Here is a 12,761-nt window from a genome sequence, read left to right as displayed (position 1 = left end):
ACTATTATTAGGCTGTAATTGGTTGTGAGAACATATTTTGTGTTAGTCTGCCAAAGTGCGTTTCAGCACCTTGGAGAGCATCCCAAGTCAGGGGAAAAGAAATGTTTGCACAATGACCTGTTGCACCTGTTACAAATCAACGGAAATACAAATATATAGCCTAGGATAAATGTAAGTAAAACTCAGTATTCATAATCTTATTTTGTAGGTTACAAAACGTTTTATTTCGCAATATATTAGGCCTATACGTGCTTTCATCAACTATTTTTTATTCCATTAAAAGGGGATTGGCTGTTATGACGCATAACACCTAAAACTCAGACGTGTGCATTTGCGTAACTCATTTCCATAAAGAATTGTCTGGCACTGGGATATAAACCTGTCTCCCTACTGATAGCACAGCTTCAGACACAGCTGTGCCTCGGAGAGTCTTAGTATCCGGGAATAGGTCTATATAGACTATTCGATCAAACAAATCAATACAACTCTGCAATATTATTTTTAAGACAGTCTACGACAAATTGACATAAGTTCAATGAAGACGGAGAGTGTTGTGCAAAACATTCCGTTCGTCGGCAGAAAGCGAAGTCTGATCGAAGATGCCCGGAAAGAGCGCGCCAGCGGTTCCTCTTCCCCTGGCCCATCGCGGGGCGGTGACACTTTGTTTGAGGAAAAGGAAGGAACCGTGACACTGAACATTCTTTTCGCACTCAGCCATGAGAAGAATGCAGGGTTCTTTAAAACTGGCAAAGTCTTTGAGGTAAGGAAAGCATGTTCATCATTAGATATGAGTTGCAGATTGAGCTTCAATAAATCAGGTCTACCGCATCGAATCAATTTGATAAAATATACATGTAAATGCTTAAATATGATATGTATGTCTTTACCATGCATTCAGACGTTTGAAGCCAAGCTTCTGCATATTGAGAGCCGACCAGGGAGGAAGTCTAAGAACAGTGGCTGTGGTGATCTGGAGTTCTTTATGAGGTGTGAAGTGCACATCTCTGACACAGACACCTTCATCAACTCACTCAAGAGAGTCGCCGACGACGTACGCACCATCCCAGAGGGAAAAGGTTATAACATTTCAATGAAATAATAATCATACGTTTCTAATAATAGTAACGTTTTTCTTATTTTTTTAAATGATCGTTTAGAATACAATAACTAATCATTTAAATTGTGTGAAATAATTATGCTCTGCCATATTTTCCTGTTTCAGTTCCCTGGTTCCCCAGAAATATCAGAGATCTGGATAAATGCAACCTGTTGATAACGAAATATGACCCAGATATGGACCAGGATCATCCAGTTAGTGTTTACCTTAGCAATATTGCTAGGCTACCATTTATATGGCATTGATACAATACTTGTATAATTCATTGAATTGTTAGCAATAATACTCAACTATCAAAAAGGATAACAAACTAAAAATGTCATGGCTAACTAAATGTTATGATTCCTTGTACAGGGATTCAGTGATCCAGAATACAGAAAAAGAAGGTGCTTCATTGCTGAACTTGCAGCGAATTACAAACAGTAAATTGATCCCATCATTTTCATATTTCTAAAAAGTTATTCCCATGTAGTCAGTCGCTCTTCGGTGCCAGCACTGCATCATTGGACCAAAGGCATGACATTGTAGAAATGCATTCGTAAAGGAATGACTGACGTATTGATGCATCCATCCCTGTTCCACAAGGGGGAACCATTACCCAGAGTGGAGTACACACCAGAGGAGGTGGCCACATGGTGAGAATAACAGCTGATGTATAGTATACTGGAGATGGACATCATACCATAATACTAGACTTCTTTCATAATGATAATAATCTACAGTTGAGTTGGAATGACAGTGTTCTAATGACTCTGCTGCTGCTGTGATTTAACAGGAGGGAGGTGTACCGGACCCTGAGGACCATCTACCCTGACCTGGCATGCAGACAGTTCCTGGGTGGGCTGCAGCAGCTAGAGAGGGAGTGTGGCTACGGAGGACAATATCCCCCAGCTCCGGGAGGTCTCTGCCTTCCTCAAAGGTGAGGCCCAGCAGTCTATCTCTGCCTGAGGGACAGAGCAATAGCAGCACTATGCCCAGCTTCAAGGAATAGAATAAACACCGACAGAGGCAAATCCTGCATGCCCACGACTTTCCATTGAATGACCAATTCTGGTCGATGACTGTGCGCAGTGCGCACCTTTATGGATTGATTGTGCCTCTTAATTTTCATGTAGATTGCTTACAACAGTAATAACAACATTAGGGATTGTTCTCGTATTGCAGAAACACCATGTATGAACATCAGCATCCATGCCACTGGTGAATATGTGTCTGACAGTGGTACCTTGCTATGTGTTCTTATTTGTCCAGAGAAGACAGGCTTCCAGCTGCGTCCGGTGGCAGGGCTACTCTCCACCAGAGACTTCCTAGCTAGCCTGGCCTTCAGAGTGTTCCAGTGTACCCAGTACCCAGTACATCCGCCATGCACTCCCCGGAGCCGTACGTCAATTGGTGTTATTGACATTGTAGAATCACTCGAAATATTGTGTGTCATAAAAACAAGTTTACTAAACTGATCATAAATAACATATATATGATTCATGTGTATCATGATAATCAGTCTAATCAATGGACATATTCACGTGCGTCATGTAGTCACTGCTTTTGCGCTTCCTTCTCTCAGAGATTGCTGTCACGAGTTACTCGGCCATATTCCTATGCTTGCAGACAAAGGATTTGCCCAGTTTTCCCAGGTAAAAACATTTAAACTTATAATATGGTTCATATGATGCTTGGGAGTAATAATATATCAATTATAATAATACATTAATTGTCCTATCAGTGCGCAACACTTACAATTGTTTGTCACTTGCAGGAAATTGGCCTTGCCTCACTGGGAGCGTCAGACGAGGATATTGATTGACTCTCAACTGTAAGAGCTGACCTTTGAGCTTTCATTTCAAAATAAGCAGTTACCAATCAGATGTAAAACATTAGATACTGCATTAAGGTTGGGTGTTGGACTGCAAATAATGGACCTTTGCTGCCATCTAGTGGAAATATAAAATACTGACCAATCTGATAATTTGACTAATGTGTGAAATGTAGCCTTATCATTCCCTCATCACTTGTTTTCATTCCTCCCACAGTTGTACTGGTTCACGGTGGAGTTTGGACTGTGTAAGCAGAATGGAACTGTGAAGGCATACGGTGCCGGCCTCCTGTCCTCATATGGAGAATTCATTGTGAGTAGTATTTGACATTGGTACTCTGTAGAATTGTACTGATAGAGAGGACTAATTCCTAATTTATTATCTCTGTTTTCATATAACATGCCGCTAATCATTTCTGAAGGATTCTAAAACGATAACTAATCACTTATCTCCATCTTTCAGTATGCTCTCTCGAACGAACCTGAGTACAAGCCATTCAACCCAGAGGAGACAGCAATCCAGCCTTACCAGGACCAGACTTTCCAACCTGTCTACTTTGTCTCAGATAGCTTTGAGGATGCCAAGATTAAGATGAGGTACATCAATGCATACAAGTGGTGTATGTCTATATGTGAGCACTTCAGTACGTCACAGGAAATGTGTAACATGTGGCATGTTGCCGCTCCTGGACGCGGTGCTGCAGGGGTTTTGGAGTGGAGCCAGTGGGAACCTCAGGGGATCTGAGTGAGGACACAGAAGCAAATCAGATTGAAGACAGCTGTTTAGGAGTTACTCGTAATTAGTATATTACGTTTTGTAATATTTTAAGGTCATCTGAATGAGCAGAGTATGGATGGACATAGAGCAGGGATGGGCAACTTCAGTCCTCGGGGCCGGACTGGTGTCACACTTTTACCCCATCCCAAGCACAAACAGCTGAGTCAACAAATTGCATTCTGATCTGAAGATCATGGTTAGTTGGTTATTGGAGTCAGGTGTGTTAGCTAACACATCATTATGAGAGAGATGAGATGACGTGAGGAGACACTCAGAGTCCATACTTGCGAACATTTAAATTTAACCAATAAGAGTTTAAGCCCTGTCTAAGTCGGGGGAGGATGTACTACTAGGCTACAGTTGAAGTCGGAAGTTTACATACACTTATCTAGTAGAAAGAGGAGGAAGGGAAGCGCTACTAAGGTACACAATAGTAAATTATGTTACACAGAAGGTGCTCTTTGGTAAAAGGGGTAAATTGGTCATCAAAAAGAAAAGAGGACCAAGGCACTCTTCATATAATTAATTAAAATGCCTTTATGGGAATACCATTCTGAGGGCAGACAGCTTTCACCCCAAAAAGCTAAAAGAGAATATTCCATATGGCCAATTCCAAAGAGTCCGCAGAATTTGCGATCAGGAAACAGACTGCAGTGTCAAATCTGCTGAATTGGAGAATCGCTTCTTGAATCGGGGCTACAGCGTTCAGGTCCTGAAAGATGCAGGTATAAGGGCTGGATTACTTGACAGAGAGAACTTGTTGCGAAGGTGAGTGCCTCGTGATACATCAGAGAGAGTGTATTTTGTTACAAAATACAGCACTGAAGCAGATTGGGGAATCATCCAAAGTGATACGCTATTACGCCAAGTCTTTCCTGAGCCACCAGTCATAAGCTTTAAGAGATGTCCTACCCTAAATGACAAATTAGTCCACAGTTATCTTCCGGGTGACTCTCAAAAAACTTAGCTTGACCACAAACCCAAGGGCTCTTTTAAATGTAACCATTGCTGAAATATTGCACAGAAGAAGTATTTTGTTGACACAGCTTCCAAAATGGAGTATTACGTCAAGCATTTCATTAACTGCAAAACCACTCATGTCATCTATAGATTGGAATGTCCACAGTGCAAGGTGTTCTACATTGGACGGACAAAGAGACGCCTTCAAGACCGCTTAGCGGAACACAAGTACGCCATACGGGTAGGCAATGAAGACTACCCCATGGCAAGGCACTACAAGTCCTTACACCATGGCAACCCTGCCTCCCTACAAGCTATGGGTATTGATCATATTCCGGCCTCTATTAGAAAAGGGGACCGTCTTAAACAGTTAAACCAAAGGGGAAAGTTTTTGGATTTACAAACTACAAGCCACTAAATACCCTGGTTTAAATGAAGATATGGATTTCTCACCCTTCCTGTAGGGTTGTGATAGGTCCATTTGCTGTTATCTAGTGGACATTTTGCTCAATTGCACTCAGCTATGTTTAGACTTGTTGTTCATGTTTTGCTGTGTTCTAGTGTACTATGGAATATATTTCTTTCTTATTCTTGACACTTCTCCCAGTCATATTTAAGGTTAGAACTACCTTTCTAAGTGTCCTGATACTTCGAGCTTGGAATTGTATTTTTATGATAACATAGCTACAGTATTTCACTTTTTAATGTGTATAGTATTGCTTACTAGGTGTGTCCAATCAATTTTGTAACCACTCCCTCTTCTAATTAGGGCTAATTGGAAAAGCTGTTCAAAAGAGGACATTGTATAATTTTTTGGTACTCCCTGACGAAGGCCATGCAGCCGAAACGCGTCGGATTTTTAAAACGTTGTTTCTATTGATCATGCCATACTAATAAAGGCATTTTAATTAATTATATGAAGAGTGCCTTGGTCCTCTTTTCTTTTTGATTTACATGCACTTATGTTGGAGTCATTAAAACTCGTTTTTCAACCACTCCACAAATTTCTTGTTAACAAACTATAGTTTTGGCAAGTCGGTTAGGACATCTACTTTGTGCATGACACAAGTAATTTTTTACAGACAGATTATTTCACTTATAATTCACTGTATCACAATTCCAGTGGGTCAGAAGTTTACATACACTAAGTTGACTGTGCCTCAAAACAGCTTGGGAAATCCCAGAAAATGATTTCATGGCTTTAGAAGCTTCTGATAGGCTAATTGACATCATTTGAGTCAATTGGAGGTGTACCTGTGGATGTATTTCAAGGCCTACCTTCAAACTCAGTGCCTCTGCTTGACATCATGGGAAAATAAAAATAAATTAGCCAAGACCTCAGAAAAAAAGTTGTCGACCCCCACAAGTCTGGTTCATCCTTGGGAGCAATTTCCAAACGCCTAAAGGTGCCACATTCATCTGTACAAACAATAGTACGCAAATATAAACACCATGGGACCGCGCAGCCATCATACCGCTCAGGAAGGAGACGCCTTCTGTCTCCTAGAGATGAACGTACTTTGGTGCGAAAAGTGCAAATCAATCCCAGAACAACAGCAAAGGACCCTGTGAAGATGCTGGAGGAAACAGGTACAAAAGTATCTATATCCACAGTAAAACGAGTCCTATATCGACATAACCTGAAAGGCCGCTCAGCAAGGAAGAAGTCACTGCTCCAAAACTGCTATAAAAAAGCCAGACTACGGTTTGCAACTGCACATGGGGACAAAGATCGTACTTACCTCTGGTCTGATGAAACAAAAATAGAACTGTTTGGCCATAATGACCAGTGTTATGTTTGGAGGAAAAAGGGGGAGGCTTGCAAACCGGAGAACACTGTCCCAACCGTAAAGCACGGGAATGGCAGCATCATGTTGTGGGGGTGCTTTGCTGCAGGAGGGACTGGTGCACTTCACAAAATAGATGGCATCATGAGAGAGGAAAATTATGTGGATATATTGAAGCAACATCTCAAGACATCAGTCAGGAAGTTAAAGCTTGGTTGCAAATGGGTCTTCCAAATGAACAATGACACCAAGAATACTTCCAAAGTTGTGGCAAAATGGCTTAAGGACAACAAAGTCAAGGTATTGGAGTGGCCATCACAAAGCCCTGACCTCAATCCTATAGAAAATGTGTGGGCAGAACTGAAAAAGTGTGTGCAAGCAAGGAGGCCTACAAACCTGACTCAGTTACACCAGCTCTGTCAGGCAGAATGGGCCAAAGTTCACCCAACTTATTGTGGGAAGCTTGTGTAAGGCTACCCGAAACATTTGACCCAAGTTAAACAATTTAAAGGAAATTTTACCAAATACTAACTGAGTGTATGTAAACTTCTAACCCACTGGGAATGTGATGAAAGAAATAAAAGCTGAAATAAATAATTCTCTCTACTATTGTTCTGAGATTTCACATTCTTAAAATAAAGTGGTGATCCTAACTGACCTAAAACAGGGAATTTTTATTAGGATTAAATGTCAGGAATTGTGAAAAACTGAGTTTAAATGTACTTGGCTAAGGTGTATGTAAACTTCCGACTTCAACTGTATATGGAATTGTTTTAAGGTCATTTTGCTATTTGATTTTGAATCTGAAGACCCCTTGAAGTATCAAAAACATTTTATTTAACCCCTTAGAAGACGATTTTTGGGATGTCTCATTGTCAGACAAACACCGCTCTAGCTCTGTCACCTTTTACCGCAAATGCGGAAGTGTTACGAATGCAATGCATTGAGACCCATCCAAACTTGTCCAGAAAGCAGCATGGCAGGCTGTCTAGCTCCCTCCTATCCTTTTTGTGGTTTGGTGGATACATCTCATTATTGTAATCTTTATTTGAATATTTGATGAGAATTGTTGACGTCAACCGCCTGTATACAATGGAGAGAGATGCTATGCTACTAGCTTCATGTCATGAATATGTATAGCTATCTCGAAACAACTCCAATATAAAGTGTTTTTTCTAAAAGTTACCGGGATGTCACGAGTCCTACTTATCTCAATTTATGCGTTACGGAACTTCTGCTATTTGATCAAATAAACCTCAGTAGCAAATAAGCTACTCATTTTTTGTTGACCAAATTCGACACTCATTGACTTCTGTCACATGCAAGTAAATCGCAGATTTGAATTGGCTGATACGCATTTGGTGCCAGAGAAACTGTTTAAAATGACATGGTTGCTTATTCGCAAATATGGACCCAATGTTTTAAAACCTTATTGTTCTACCTGCAGGCGGTACTCGTCGTCCATCAAACGGCCCATCTCTGTCCGGTACAACCCATTCACCTGCAGCTTGGAGGTTCTGGACCAGTTCAGTAAGATCCAGCATGCCCTAGGCCAGATGAGAGACGACCTGAAGATACTCCACAGTGCCCTAGAGAAACTGGGCTGAGGGCCTCAACACTGAGCCAGAGACTCAGGGAGTGAAACTGATACATACCTCTGGAGGGGTGGGAAGGGAAAGCCATTTTGGGTCTTTAAAGGTGCAATCTGTAATTTCTCTGTGTGGCCATGGGGCCAAAATGCACAAACAATCAATGCTCAAAATACAGTAGTTCCATTTAAGACAATCAGTTGAATATCCACCTCTTCAATCCTGCTGGGCTAATACTTGCATTATTATTGTATTTCTTTTAGAGTTTAACTAGATTTTGCCTTTAAATGGATGGATGTGAAATGCTGTGTATATATTTATTCAACTGAAAAACACTTTCTATTTCTTTGCAAGATGAATTAATATTTCCTTGTTGGGTGTATGTATTGATATGTACAGTCATGTTATACATGTATTGTGAGGAGAATGTACAAAGTAATAAATATTTACATTTTTTCAGTCCAATCACAAAGGGCATGAAAAAGAGAGACTCACATGGAAATGTACAGGGTAAATATGTCAGAGAATGTTTATCTAAGTAGAGAGATTATAGAGAAAAACCTTAGAATGCATGTGTAAAATAGTGACAATGGAGGGAGATCAAGGAAAGAGACAAGAAAGTATCCGAAGTCTGTGTATTTGCGTTTGAGAGAGCGAGCGAGCAAGAGAAAGAGGGAACATGAACGAGAACGTCAAAGAGGGTTGGAGTACTACAATATAAGCCTATGTGCCACTGCCTCCCATTCCAAACCAACTGTTTCCATTTAGAAAATTCTTGGAACCCATTTGTCTTCACGTGTTATTTAGTAAAGGGAAGGAGCTAATTATGAATGATTTAAATATTATGTTTCCTCAGCTGGCTACTGTCAGAGCCAGCACTGAGGCCCAGTGGATCTAAAGCTGGACCTGGACACACAGACATCACAGTATAACACTACACGGTCAGTAGGGCTTCACAACGGGGATGATAAACTCGCTCCATCTCCTCTCTTTCCTCTCTCTGCCTGTGGGTTCAACGGGTGATAGAGGCCTTGTTTCTGTATCAGTGACAATGTGTCTGCAGCAGAGTTCACCCATATTCATTTTTAAAGCCAGAACGCAAATCGTTTCATAGATCTACTCAGACTCTAAAGCACCATGATGTACACAGTGGCTGTGAAAGCCTCCAACCACCTTGAGTGGGAGGCCTTCCTGTTCAATTATTCCAGTGTAAATCAAACATGGTTCACCTTACTCACAGAGAAACTCAACCTCTCCAGTGGAGAGAAAATGGTGCACAGAGCTGAAGATTGATCTACTATACCGCTCGATTTGAGTGCAGCGGTGCACACATCCACGTCCTTGGGCACTTAATAATTTGCGTATCTCAGCTTACATCCAGCACAGCTCGAATCCAAAAATCCCCCCCAGATAAAAAACCCACCACTGAGATCCAAATCTGCTGAGGCCCCCAAACACAAAAGGGGTTGCCATGACGATAAGATAACCACTATTGGTTCCAAGCAAAATTATTGTGGCTCACATACTAACCACAAATCCCCCAATGATGTACAGTATCGTCCTGCCTTCAGAACTTAAGTGTTTCCTAATGTCATGGACCATCGTTACCTTGGCACGCTAGCCTCCTCAGACTCAAAATGATGGGTCATTGGATTCACAGAGTCCTCCCTGAAGACATAGATAAAGCACAGATCATGGACTGTCTTTTGCATTCATAAGCAAAAAAATCCTGCTAAATCCAATGATTACTGCACAGAGACACTTGAAATTAAACGATGACCGAAATGATCCAATTTATATTTTGTGTAACCCACTGTACTGAGTGCTCTAATGATTTATTGTAGTCAAATTTAGTCTGTATTGTAATGCTTTGCAGCCTTTTCTCTCAATTGCCCTCATCCAGATCAACACATTTCCACTTCAGGCTGGTTTTACATCATGTAGGCCTAAGAAAATCCCCAGGAGATTAAAGGGAAAAAAAATTTACCTCAAAGAAAACCTCTAATCTCTTCCTTTGTTTTCTCTCCTCTAATACGGCTCATTATTAGCATTTGTTCTCTTTTTCTTGAGCCCCTGGCTTCGCATGTGTGGGTTGGGGCAGAATTAGCTGAAGGCCTCATCTTGTCTGAAGTGGTGGAGGGGATTACAGAGAGAGAGGTGGAGAGTTCACACCTGTCTGATCTCTCTTTGATTCCTCTCTGCGTTCGTTATTACATTACAACTGGAGATTAAGCTGGAAGCCAAGTCGGCCTACTAACCAGGAAAGCCTTCCTGGCCTATGAGAAATAGCTCCGTCATGGTTATCCTACTGTTCAACTTCAAACCAAGGATCTCCTTGTTCAAACCCAAAAATAATAAGAGGTTCGGGGTCATGAGAATATCCTAATATGGATACTTTAATACTACAAGCTTCAAACTCAGTTTACACTTGATTTAACTTGCCAAAAATTACATGGTATGCCAAAGAAGTTAACAAAGCAGTCTCCGAAATCCAAGCCCTAGGGCAGCAACAGTACTAGGTCTGGGATTAATGGCAGATTCTCTTGGTTGTTCCGGGAGGGTCCTCTTCAGACAGACAACCCTCCCAACAAATCACAAGGCAGACATCAAAACCAACGTTTGCAGGCAACACCTTTGCTGTGGTTTTAGTGAAGGTAGTTGATGCAAACTAGCAAAAATGCCCCCATTAAAAATAACCTCTGTGATCTCCATTTTACCAGCTACTATGTGTCCAGGGGATGTTTACGATAGGGCAAGAAGCGTATAAGGCAGTGACTTAAAAAAGCTGGATGTACCAACGCCACACTTTCCTCTATGCCAAACTGACGTTATATACATACCGTACCTCTCTGATTCAGAGGGGTTGGGTTAAATGCGGAAGAAACATTTCAGTTGAATGCATTCAGTTGTACAACTGACTTGGTATCCCCCTTTCCTTTCCCTTTCCAGACGTGTTAAGATGGATCATTGGTACATTGTGGGAGGAAAGCCGTCTGTCTAGAACAGGGATGGGTATCTCCAGTCATCGGGAACCTGATTGGTGTCACTTTTGCCCCAGCCCTAGCTAACACACCTGACTCCAATAATCAACTAATTGTGATTTTCAGTTTAGAACGCAATTAGTTTAATCACCTGTGTTTTCTAGGGATGGGGGAAAAGTGGGACTTCTCTCTGGCCCCCGATGACTGGAGTTGCCCATCCCTGGTCTAGAGAGACTAGTAACAGAGGTTGGAGCTCAGACCACCAGGTGGTGGTCTTGAGTCACTTTGATTCTGGGAGACACTATTGATTGAGAGATTCATGACTCACATTTCTCACAAAAATCTCCTTGCACTTTGCAATTCTAATTCACCCTAAGAGGATATTATAGCCTTTGGAAAATGTTCAGTGGTGTGTGCAAAGAGAGGTTGCGGCGTCCTGAGCTCCGACATTGATTTCTCTGTTTCACGTAACCATTCCAGCACCACTTGTGTCCAACACTGCAAACGTACGGAACCAACCACATTGGACTTGTTCAAACAAAGAGTCGACCAGGAGAGTGGTAGCATGTTATGATTGCGGATGGTGGTTAGTGCGTACGCTCCAAGAAACATACAGGCCTGTCTAGCGGGATTGAAAGAGTGGAGGTCTCACCTCCCCTATACCTGCCTTACTCTGTCGTGCAGCAACACCGGTGCACAATAAAACCTACTGTTTCACCCCTTACACATACATTAATGGAGTAAAATAAACTGTTCTGTGTTACTCCCTGTAGACACACACAACTCCATCCAAAGGGCTGCGCCCTCGGACTAAAAAACGTCCATCTGTGGAAACAAGTGATTAGCTGTCACTAAAAATGATTCATGATCAAATTGAATGCGTGCCCTCTTGTAGTTCTAATGCAGTAAGTAAGTGCTATTCTCGTACATGGGCCATCCAAAAGGATACAATGAGCCCTTGTTTCTAATGGAGTACTCTGCGTCTGTTGGCGTATGGTCCGATGTCTCCCATGCTCCATCTCAGCATCACTGATCGTCCCCACCCACTAGGACGATGAGATGTGTGGCTCTCGTGTTCTTTCTCTTTCGCTTCATTCTCCCTCTTCTCTGGAGACGAATCACTCATCCCCTCTGCCAGTCAGTAGTATCTGACCTGAAAAGACCTCTACTCCCAGTTTCCTGCGCTTCTCTTACAAAACCTTTTTTCTCTCTCTTTCGTTTCCTGCCCTTAATCTGTCTAAATCTCAGGGATAACCCCATAGAAGGAGCAGGGTACCTGCATTAGGCCTTCCCCTTCGCAGGCCTCACTCTGCAGGTGGAATAGGACCTACAGGGGTGGGGACAGCTGTGTGTGTGTGTGTGTGTGTGTGTGAGACAGAGATTATGTGTATGGGTGAGTGTGTATGTCTGTTTTACAGAGAGAGAGTAAGCACCTGTAGAGGGATTGTGATGTTGACCAGTAGAGTGCTGGCAGCATTGAGCGCACACATTCCTGTGACCTGCAGCTCACCCTGAGGCGCTTGGCAGAACATCATAACAAACTAGTACTGATACAAAGCTTCTGAGAAAGACAGAACCAGCCCCGCTTTTCACAGAAGCCAAGTTCCACCTTTCTGTTTGTCTGGGTATGACAGTTTGTCTGTTTGTCTGGGCGGTCAGTTGTCGGACTCTTAAATAAACATCAAAAGTCCAGGATGTGTCTAAACTTTAAATACAGAACTCAAAGCAAACAAAAA

At 42.0% G+C, this 12,761-nt stretch overlaps 1 pseudogene; it reads left to right on the top strand.

The window, feature by feature from the left end:
• Window positions 1-314: 314 nt before the first annotated feature.
• Window positions 315-8,580, top strand: LOC139566025 (tyrosine 3-monooxygenase-like; annotated as a pseudogene).
• The last annotated feature ends 4,181 nt before the right edge of the window (window positions 8,581-12,761 follow it).

The sequence above is a fragment of the Salvelinus alpinus genome, chromosome 37, assembly GCF_045679555.1.
Source record: "Salvelinus alpinus chromosome 37, SLU_Salpinus.1, whole genome shotgun sequence".
Taxonomy (NCBI): Eukaryota; Metazoa; Chordata; class Actinopteri; order Salmoniformes; family Salmonidae; genus Salvelinus; species Salvelinus alpinus.
This window is presented reverse-complemented; position numbering and strand designations above follow the sequence as displayed.